This window comes from Dipodomys spectabilis, unplaced genomic scaffold (genome assembly GCF_019054845.1).
Source record: "Dipodomys spectabilis isolate Male_0828 unplaced genomic scaffold, ASM1905484v1 ptg000527l, whole genome shotgun sequence".
Classification (NCBI taxonomy): domain Eukaryota; kingdom Metazoa; phylum Chordata; class Mammalia; order Rodentia; family Heteromyidae; genus Dipodomys; species Dipodomys spectabilis.
Window position 1 is genome coordinate 1,343,001 of NW_024871204.1, and position 11,281 is coordinate 1,354,281.

At 36.9% G+C, this 11,281-nt stretch overlaps 1 non-coding gene across 1 annotated transcript; it reads right to left on the reverse strand.

The window, feature by feature from the left end:
* Positions 1-9,680: 9,680 nt before the first annotated feature.
* LOC122099654 lies at positions 9,681-9,787 on the reverse strand. Its single transcript, XR_006145977.1, has one exon. It is a non-coding gene; the product is annotated as a U6 spliceosomal RNA (small nuclear RNA).
* Between the last annotated feature and the right edge of the window lie 1,494 nt (positions 9,788-11,281).

The following is an 11,281-nucleotide window of genomic DNA, read 5'->3' on the forward strand; positions in this document are numbered from 1 at the left end:
CATGTGGTTCTTATTCTTGCTCCTGTTGATGTGATGAATAATGTTAATTGATTTGTGTATATTGAACCAGCTTTGCATCCCTGAAATGAATCCTGTTTGATCGTGGTGTATGATTTTTTGGATGAATTGTTGAAGTCGATTGGCCAAAATTTTGTTGAGAAGTTTTGCATGAATGTTCATCAATGAAATGGGTCTATAGTTCTCTTTCTTTGATGAGTCCCTGCCTGGTTTTGGGATGAGGGTTATGATGGCTTTATAGAATGTGTTCGGTAGTGAGCTTTCTCTTTCAATTTCATTGAAGAGTTGGAGGAGAATTGGTGTGAGCTCTGCTTTGAAGGCCTTGTAAAATTCCGCTGTAAATCCATCTGGTCCTGGACTTTTCTTAGCTGGGAGGTCTCTTATTGCTGTTTCTATTTCAATGCTTGATATGGGCCTGTTAAGCTGATTTAACTCATCTTGGTTTAGTTTTGGCATGTCAATATTTGCTAGGAAAATGTCCATTTCTGTCAAGTTCTCAAACTTATTAGCATAAAGTTTTGAGAAGTATTCCCTTATAATGTTCTGAATCTTGGTTGCTTCCGTGGTGATGTTTCCATTCTCATCTCTGAGTTTACTAATTTGGGTGTGTTCTCTTCTTTTTCTGATAAGATTTGCTAAGGGTCTGTCAATTTTGTTAAGTTTTTCGAAGAACCAACTCTTTGTTTTGTTGATTCTTTCTATAGTTTTTTTGGATTCTAATTCATTTAATTCTGATTTAAGTTTGATTATTTCTTTCCGTCTACTGGATTGGGGTTTATCTTGCTGCTCTTTTTCAAGGAGGTTTAGATGTGTCATTAAATTGCTAGTTTCAGATCTCCCCAATTTGTTGACGTAGGAGGTCAGAGCTATAAACTTGCCTCTGAGTACTGCCTTTGCTGTGTCCCAGAGGAGCTGGTAATTTGTGTGTTCATTTTTGTTGAATAGCATGAACATTTGAATTTCCTTTCTAATCTCTTCCATGACCCACTCATGATTCAGCAGTGTGTTGTTCAGCCTCCATGTGATACCGGACTTTCTTTGGTGGCTTTTGGTGTTGAGTTCTAATTTTATTCCCTTGTGGTCAGAGAGAATGCAAGGTATAACTTCAATGTTTCTGAATTTAGACAAGTTTGCTTTGTGGTCTAAAATGTGGTCTATTTTAGAAAACGTTCCATGTGCTGCTGAGAAAAACGTGTATTCTAATGCTGCTGGGTGAAATGTTCGGTAAATGTCTGTTAAGTCTAGTTGATCTATGCAGCTGTTTAGATCTGCGGTTTCTCTGTTGAGTTTTTGCCGAGTTGATCTATCTAGTGGGGAGAGTGGTGTGTTAAAATCCTCAACAATTAATGTCTTTGGATCTATATGGGATTTGAGGGAAAGTAGTGTTTCTTTGATAAATTAGGGTGCTCCATTGTTTGGCGAATAGATATTTAGAATTGTAATATCCTCCTGAAGGAGAGATCCTTTAATTAGTATGTAGCGACCTTCTTTATCTCTTTTCACGAATTTTAATTTGAAGTCTATTTTATCTGATATTAGGATTGCAACTCCCGCCTGTTTATGCGGTCCGTTTGCTTGGTAGATTTTGTTCCAGCCTTTAACATTGAAAATGTGTTTGTTTTTACGGGCAAGATGTGACTCCTGCAGGCAGCAGATAGAAGGGTCTTGTTTTTTAATCCAACTAGACAGTCTATGTCGCTTAATTGGAGAGTTCAGTCCGTTAACATTAAGAGATAGGACTGAGAAGTATTTGGGAGTTCCTGCCATGTTATCTACTTTCTTGGGGGCTGCGAAAACTGGGTTATTCCTATGGTTCTTTGTTTCTCATTTTGGGTGCAGTTTCTTGGCCTTTATTGCGGTCTTGTTGGTTTTCTATGTGTAGGACATCTTTAAGAATCTTTTGTAGGGCTGGTTTGGTGGAGATGTATTGTTTCAATTTTTCTTTGCTATGGAAGTTTTTTATTTGGCCTTCAGTTATGAACGAGAGTTTAGCTGGGTACAGTATTCTTGGTTGATAATTGTTTCTTTTTAGGGCATGGCAGACATCATTCCAGGCTCTTCTTGCTTTGATGGTCTCTGCTGAGAAATCTGAGGTGATTCTAATTTGTTTCCCTTTATAGGTGATTAACCTTTTCTCCCTGACAGCTTTAAGGATCTTTTCCTTGGTCTGAGTTGATCCTGTGAGGATTATAATGTGATGGTGGGATGTCCTATTCTGGTCTGGTCTGTTTGGGGTTCTAAAGGCTTCTTATATCTGAATAGGCCTATCTTTTTGCATGTTTGGGAAGTTCTCTGCTCGGATCCTGTTAAACAGATTTCCTAGACCATTAACTTCTGTTTCTAGGTGCTCCTCTACACCCATTATCCTTAGATTAGGCCTTCTGATTGTGTCTTCCAAGTGTTGGATAGATCTATCATATTTCTTGGACTTGTCTTGGATGGTTGTTTGTTCTTTCTCTATAATATCTAGGATGTCTTCAGTCCCCGAGATTCGATCTTCTGCATGGTCTAACCTGCTCTCAAGGCTTTCTACTTGGTTTTTCATTTCTTTTCCTTCTAATTGGTCAACTTTGATGGCTTCAAATTCTTTGTTGAAGCTTTGTTTTAGATCTTGTATGGACGTCTTTACTTCCTTAATTTGGTGTTCAGTGTTTATTCTCCAATCACTTAGGTGATTTTTTATGGTTTCCTTGGTCTTCCTGACATCCTTCAGCTCTTCCTTAATGGATTTCATGAATGCCTTTAGTGATCTTTGTGTATTCTCATCCTGCTCTCTCAATTCCTTTATTACTCTTTGCTTAGCTTCCTCACTTTCATGCCATTCGTGAAGTTCTCTTTGTGTGTTCTCAGCCTACTCACGCTATTCTGCCTTTCTCTTTGAGTGTTCTCATGCTGCTCATGCAATTCCTGTATCAGTTTTAGATTAGCTTCCTCACGCTCATGATATTCCGGTATTAACCTTTGGTTTTCCTCCTCTCTCTCCCTATCATGCTCATATAGATTCCTTTGTATATTTTCAATCTTTTCCAGTATTGACCTTTCGTTTGCCTCCTCTCTCTCTCTATCACGCTCATCCAGAGTCCTTTTGTATGTTTTCCATCTTTTCATTTACCATGTTTGCCAGTATTGTTTGTAGAGCTATTTGGGAACTCTTCTCTGGATTATTCATTATCTGTCCTGTCCCATGATTGTCATGAGTGGGATTTGAGCTACCCGGACTTGCCATTTTTCTTGTGTTTTTTCCTCTTAGTCTGCCCATTTGGGATGAAAGTAACACCAGTTTTGTGCTAGAACACTATCTTAAGGCAAGCATCAACCAAAGTCTGTAGATCCACAATCAAAAGTCTGCAGATACAGTGAAGTTCAACAGATATACCTATTCAACATCAAACAACTATATAATAATGGGCTACAAACCGCAAAGTAGAATTTGGAAAACCAGAAATTATTAGTTTTTGGGAGGCATGTGGGTAAAAATAGGAAAAGAGAAATATGGGAAGGAGCAGGGAGAGTTTACTTAACTAAGTCCTAATCGCAAAGTGGGAAAGAGGTTGGATAGGATAAAAGTAGAGAGAGAAAAAAAAGAAGAAAGAGAAAGAGAAAAAAGAGACAAGAAAAAATAGAAAAGCAAAAATTAAAAAAATAAAAACTGTAATGATTAAAAATATGCAGATTGAAAATGAAATATTCAGAGAAGAACGTGGGTATAATGAGAGAACGGGAGGGATATAAAGGAGACATGAAAATCTTAAAAATAAAAATACTTAAAATATTATATAGGTATAAAGAGGTAATACTGCTAGGAATTTAAGTCTAAGAGGTTTTGAATTGAGTAATAAATTTGTGGATTAAATGTGTACACAATGGGGGATAAAGTCTAATAATCGACTATGGGTATATCTGAGGATGTGCAGAACAACAATTAAGTCACACAAAGAAGAGCAAAAGAGCAGAAAAGGTGAAAAAAATGAGCAAAAAAGAAAAAAAAATCAGACATTCAGTAGAGCTAAACAAAAAACAAAAATATTTTTTGAAAAGAAAGAACAAAAAAGAAAGAAAAACGCACACACACATATACCCCTAAAATAAAAATTATAAGAGGAAGAGAAAAAAGTTACGTGTATAGAATTTTTTTTTCAAAATGGTAAAAATTAAAAATTAAAAAAAAAAGTTTTAGAAGAAAAATATTTTTATAAAAGGAACCAAAAAAAAAAAAAAAGAAGAAGAAGAAGAAGAGAAACAGAGAAAAAAACAAGTTCTTTGATTTTTTTGGGAGTGGTGGGAAGATCTTTTTTTATCCCTTGTGTCCATAACCAGCCTCTTGTTGGAGTCTCTGGTCTGCTTGTGGTGTTTGATTTTCCTCTGGCTTAGTTGGTTTCTTAAGCAGTTTGTTTGAACAGGCAGAATAATGCTATGCTGTTCAAAGGATTTTGTGATCCTCTCCCCTGGCTAGTTCAATGGGAGGGAGATCTGCTTTGAGTATCACAAAAGAGGGAGATGGCTTTTTCCTCATGTTTGTAGATGCTCTGATGAGGCTAGGTTCTGGGTAGAGTTGAGGCCTTTCAGCAAACAGTAGCTTTTCCCTGAGGAGACTTTGTGAGAGACTCACAGAGCCCAGCCTGGAGCCACTCTCAGGGTTTATGTTTACTGAATTTCAATGGATTGTCCATGCTGCTAAAGAGAGGGGCAGCCTCTGGCTCTGATTACCCAGTGAAGAAACCCACTGCTGGGGCTGGTGGCCCGAGCTGGGTGACTTTTCTCTGGATGGAGCTGATTTTGGCATGTCACTTTAGGATCTTGTGACCTGCTAAATGACTCTAGTTTTCTTCCAAGGCCTGTGTTTGAGCTAGCAGGTCAGCCAAGCTTTGTCAGTATCAAACATGGAGATCTCCTGTAATGGCGGGGAGGGGTGGCCTTCCCTCCTCTGCTCCCTGAGAAGGAGTGAGGCCATTAGGCTTCTACTCACACCGCATTTTGGTTCCTGGGTCATCTCTGGTCTGTGAACTGCAGGATGAAGATGTCTGCTCCTTGTCGGTTCTTGTTGGTGTTCAGTAGAATACACTCGCGCGCCATGTCTGGCTCCTTTGTCCTGCACTCTCTGTGTTGCAGGTATGGCGGCTATTGCCACCTCCACCACCACTGTAGCCTGCAGTGGCAGCTGCTAGCAAGTGCTCAGATCTGTCTCCTTGCCTGGATTTTCCCTCTGTGGCCTAACTCTCTGTACTGTGATGGTACACTTGGTGTGATTCTCTGGCTTAGGACTGTTCACTGGAACTCTAAAATTCCTTTCTCTCTCTGGCCTGACTCTCTGTCCTGTGATGGCACACTTGGTGTGATTCTCTGGCTTAGGACTGTTCACTGGAACTCTAAAACTGCTTTCTATGCGAGAGTTGTTTAGATTCCAGCTTCTCCTCCGCCATCTTCCCAGAGAGAAAGGTTGGACAAATGGGATTGCATGAAGTTGCAGAACTTCTGCATGGCAAAGGACATAGCTAGCAAGATCAATAGAAAGCCCACGGATTGGGAGAAGATCTTCACTAGCCATGCAACGGACAAGGGTCTCATATCTAAAATATACTTGGAACTCAAAAAATTAAATCCCCCAACAACAAATCCTCAAAGAAACAACTGCCCAGTAAATAAGTGGGCTACAGACTTGAAGAGAAACTTCTCTGAAGAAGAAAGAAGGATGGCCAATTGACACAGGAAGAAAAAAGCTCAATCTCCCTAGCCATAAAAGAAATGCAAATCAAAACAACATTGAGATACCACCTCATCCCAGTTAGAATGGCTATAATCAAGAACTCTAACAACAACAGATGCAAGAGGGGATGTGGACAGAAGGGAAACTTACTGCATTGTTGGTGGGAGTGTAAACTTGTTCAACTACTTTGGAAAGCACTATGGAGGTTCGTGAAAAGACTTCACATAGACCTCCCCTGTGACCCAGCAATCCCACATTTGGGCATTCACCCAAATGTTTAAATACAAGACCACACTAAAGCTACCAGCACAACTATGTTTATTGCAGCATTATTTACAATAGCTAAGATATGGAACCAACCCAGATGCCCCTCAGTAGATGAATGAATCAAGAAAATGTGGTATATATACACAATGGAATTCTATGCCTCCATCAGATAGAATGACATTGCCCCATTTGTTAGGAAATGGAAAAACTTGGAAAAAATTATATTAAGTGAAGTAAGCCAGGCCCAATGAAACATAGGTCCCATGGTTTCCCTTATTTGCAATATCTAGTATATGTATGAGTCGAGCAGAAAAGGTCAGATAATGTGATGTTAGGAAAATGAACCCTTAGATATGTATTTTAATGCTTTTTTATTTCATGCATTTGTTTCTAATGCATTTATAAGATTATCTCTTTGTTGCTTTGTATGTCCCTCCCCCACAGTATAACCCCTGCTTTCACTATATTTGATGTCAGTATAACTTGTGGAGGAGATGGGGAAAAACAAGTCGTTTAAGGATACAGGTGGACCTGTTGCAACAATGAGAAGTACAAGTTGTCATGTAGAAAATGAGCTTTACAACATTGGTGTGGGGGGGAGGGGGGAGGATTGGGTGTGGGGGGAGGGGGGAGATTGGGAAGGGATGTGAAGGGTAAACAAAGGAGGAGGCTGCAATGCTTGATAAGAAATGTACACATTATCCTGCCCATGTAATTGTAACCCCTCTGTACAGTATGTTCACAAAAAAAAATTAAATTTAAAAAAAATAAAATAAAACTTCTTTCTCTGTGAGAGCTTGTTTAGCCTCCAGCTTCTCCTCCGCCATCTTCCCGGAACCCCTTATCATAGTAATTTTGAATTACATTTCTCTAATGATTTCAGTTCACAAACCATTAAGCCAGCGTAGAAGTTGTATTAAACACAACTTTGTTAGCCCACTGGCGATTTTCAGGGCTTTATGGAAAAGATGTCCATTCAGAACTTTTGTCCAATTTTAATCAAGTTTCTTGTTAATCTCATCTTTAATCTCTCTATACAAAATCAATAATTAATTCAAGGTAGTAGATAGAAAAATATTAAGCCACTCCTAACATTTTTCAATTTTCAATAAAATGATATTGCTTAAATCATTTTCTGTTAATGCTTGAGACCATATACTTCAATTTAGTTAGACCTTTAACAAGACTATGTGCATTTTATTTATTTTACGTTAATTGTTCTTTCCAAAGTCTATGTGTCTAATTTCCCTTGCTCTCTTTCAGTCTCAATAGTTCAGATTTCAAACTGAAGAATAAATGGAAGGAAGCAAACAAAAAAAATACAGTTCCTCTCATCTGATGATGCCTCTACAAGAAGGAAGAAAGAGTATCTACTTATAAGGAGCTATGCTAGGATATCAAAAAGAGAATTCATTCTTCTAGGTCTTCCTTAAAATGTAAACCACAACATATCGCGAAGGTACTTTTATGTTTTATCAGTTTTTCACATTTTCATATGGACTTCACCTCAGTCTACAACATTCATTCATTATTCTTTCCCTGATACTTTTACACTACCAAGACGTAAGATATAAGATAACCAGTTTGATTTACAGAATAAGAAGTTATCACCCTGGTTTCCTTGGAAGCAGAACATGGTCAATAGATAACATTACTTTTGGTTTCTCACTACATGTAATGGCTTTTGTAATGCTTATTGCATTCTATTTAGTATTTAAAAAAAACTGCTGGCTAAACTCAAAGCTCCTTCACAGAAGTTTAGGTTAAGTACTTCACAAGTTTTATTTCCCTTAATTCTTAAGATAATATTTGTTATAATGCTAATGTTATTACCATTTTAGTGTTGGGAAAAATTGTAATTAAATGCCTTAAGTAGATGACCCAAAGACATACAGTGAGAAAGGAAATGAGGCAAAGTTTCCAAAAGCCTTTTAGCAGTACACAAAAGGTAGGTAAAATCTCTCCATTCTCTTGCACTCTCAATTCAATATTCATATTGTCCAAGAAATAATAGCATAGCAATTAATGTCCATGGTGATTGTTTTCTGTTACATTTTGTCTTCAACACAGACTGTGTTGGTGAGATTGGGTTATCATGTAGAGAGTTGAGCTTATAAATTGAGGAAACTTCCAGTTTCCTTTTTAAAAAGTACTAAAACTTTTAAATATTATCATTAACTGACTTTTAAGAATCAAAAACCTAAAAAATTCATATACAATCACCCAAAATGCTTTCAAAGTAGGAGATGATAAAACAGGACCCTGTGAAGTAAATTTTCTTCTACTTTTGAAATTATTCTGAAAACCTTGTGCTGGATGGTCGCACCTGTTATCCTAACTCCTCCGGACATCTACTCAGGAGCCCGAGATCTGTGGATAACAGTTGGAACCCAATCAGGGCAAAATAAATTCATGATATAATTTTTCAAAAATTTAATGAACTAGCATAGGGCCAAGAATGAAGATGTAGCTTATATAGTACCTCACCAATCTAAGAGGAAAGGCCTAGCAAGACCTTGAAGCCGCGATTTCAAATTCTGAGCATGCCAACAGAAATGCAATTTCCTGTACACACATGCTACTTGCGCGTGCGTGCACACATGCACATACACACATACATCCATTCTAAATATCTTCATATCAGTGTTTTGCATTAATTTCTTTGTTAACGATATTATATAAGCAAAATAAAGGTAATAAACTCCTCCTCTTAGAAAAGTTTTATACTTTTTATTGTAAAAATACTGTACACAGGGGTCATATTTACATGAGCTAGGTAATGAGAACAATTCCTAACAAACATTGTTACCTCCTCCTTTATTTTTCCCCTACCATTCCTTCCCTCGCACCTCCACAAGTGCACTCCGCTCCCCCCTTCCCCTGCCTAAATTGTAACGTTCATTTTTCAGCATAGTGTCTTGTGCATCTCATTGTTACAATGGGTCAACCTGTATCCCTATTTAGGCATTTTGTTTTTTTCCTTCCTCTCCCCAAATTAGAAGAGCATATATACAAGATATAGGCGCACCAACTTCAAATACAGTGAAAACAGTTGTTATAGCATGGGGAGGAACCTATAAAAAGACACAAAAAATCACATTGCACATTATAAGTACATTAGAAACAATAGCAAAAAAGAGAAAAATTCTTGTATCCCTATCTTGGGTTTCATTTCCCGTAACATTATGTTATCTGGTCATATGGACATAGCTTTTGACCTTTTCTGCTTATACTATACATATAAAGTTATTGAAAATTAGGGAAACCATGGAACCTGTGTTCTTTTGGATTTGGCTTACTTCACTTAATATTTTTTCCATATCTTTCCAATTTCTAACAAATTGGGTGATGCCATTCTTTCTGATGGAGGCATAGAATTCCATTGTTTATATAAACCACATCCTCTTGATCCATTCTTCTGCTGAGGAGCATCGGGGTTGGTTCCATATCTTAGTTATCTTAAATAATGCTGCAATAAATGTAGTTGTGCTGGTAGTTTTAGGATGGTCTTGTTTGTGATCATTTGGGTAAATGCCTCAAAGTGGGATTTCTGGATCATAGGGGAGATCTATGTGGAGTCATTTGAGGAACCTCCATACTAATTTCCAAAATGGTTGAAAAAGTTTACACTCCCATCAAGAATGCAGTAAGGTTCCCTTCTGGCCACATCCCCTCCAGCATCTATTGTTGTAAAACTATGGAATGCTTCAGGAATTTGCCTGTCATCCTTGCGCAGGAGCCATGCTAATCTTCTCAGTATCATTACAATGTTAGTTTATGTGATGCTGAATTGAGCACAGAATATTTTTTATATATAAAGTGTAATTGATTTTCTTAAACTAGGCAATTCAACAAAAAGTAAGTTTAGAAGAATTGTGAAATTTTAGAACCATGTACTTCTTACATAAGCACACATTTAAGAATAATGTCAGATGGACATGTCAAAAACAAAATAATTCCAGATATTTGCGGTTCAAGAGATGTGTAGGGGAAATAATTCAATTGTTCTATACAAGGCACATGTCATAATGAACACAGCAGCAAGTGTTAAGGGTTGTTAAAAATTTTAGTGTTTTATATCTATTTAATTTTAGGAATTTGCTTATATATGCCAAAATTAGGACTGTTTGGCAGGTATAACATTTTCTATAAAGTATTTAAGATTTATGTTAGCAGACATATACTACTAAGTATGTACATTTCAGAATTTATAGAAACTTTGTTAATGAGAAGTTGCAAAGTCTTTGTGTAAAGAAGCAGAATGAAGGGTTAAGACTTGCTAACTACACAGTTCTTGTTAAAATTTAGGGATTCCTTACTTTATATTTTAGCGAGGAACAAGAGATCATATAGGCCATAAACAAATAATGAGATGAGCCATAAATAATAACCTTAGTGTGTAACTTTGAAGACTATTCATAGCCTATAAAAATCTTGTTGAACATCATAATCTTAGGCGGTTTAAAATGTACAGGAATATGAGAAAATAGTAAAATCTAATATGTAGTGCACTTCAAATACTAAAAACACTGGTAATTGTTTTGTTTTTTATTTTATTAATCATTATTTAATTATTGGTTTTCTTTGTAGCATTGTTTTACTTGTTATATAATACAACTTTTTGTTAGTCATCGTTAGGAGGTACTTTGAGAAGGTTACTGGGGTGGTCAAACCATTTTTTTATAGGTGCATGTGAATTTACAACTAGGAAAATTAAGAACAAAATATTTATTAAAAAATGATCAAGTAGAGTCTGAATCAGGAGAGTTGATACATGTCCACAACTAAAATCTTACCCCTAGGTTGAAGCAACAGTATTACAGAGTTGAGGCCACAAATGTGAGAGACTGTGTTTTGTTTTGTTTTGTTTTATTTTGACTTTGTTGGTCATGGGGCTTGAACTCTGGGGCCTGAGTGCTGTTCCTCAGGCAAGGCTAGCGCTAACACTTATGGTACAGCACCATTTCCAACATTTTCTACTTACGTTGTGCTGAGGAATCAAACCCAGGGCCTCATGCATGAAAGGCAAGCACTCTACCACTGAGCCAACTTCCTAGCACTTGAGAGACTGTGTTTTTAAAAAAATCATCTAAACAACATTTTCCTTTTGCTTTGGGTTATATAAGGAAATATATAAATATCTTTTTCTATTTTTGTGAATTGTTGTACTTCTAAATTTATAGTAACTTCACCCACTTTATCCTTTTCAAATCATGAAATATCTCTGAGAGTTTGCTGCTGTGAAGATCGTTTTTGCATTTATAATTTCTTCTGAGTCACTTTTATTTTTAT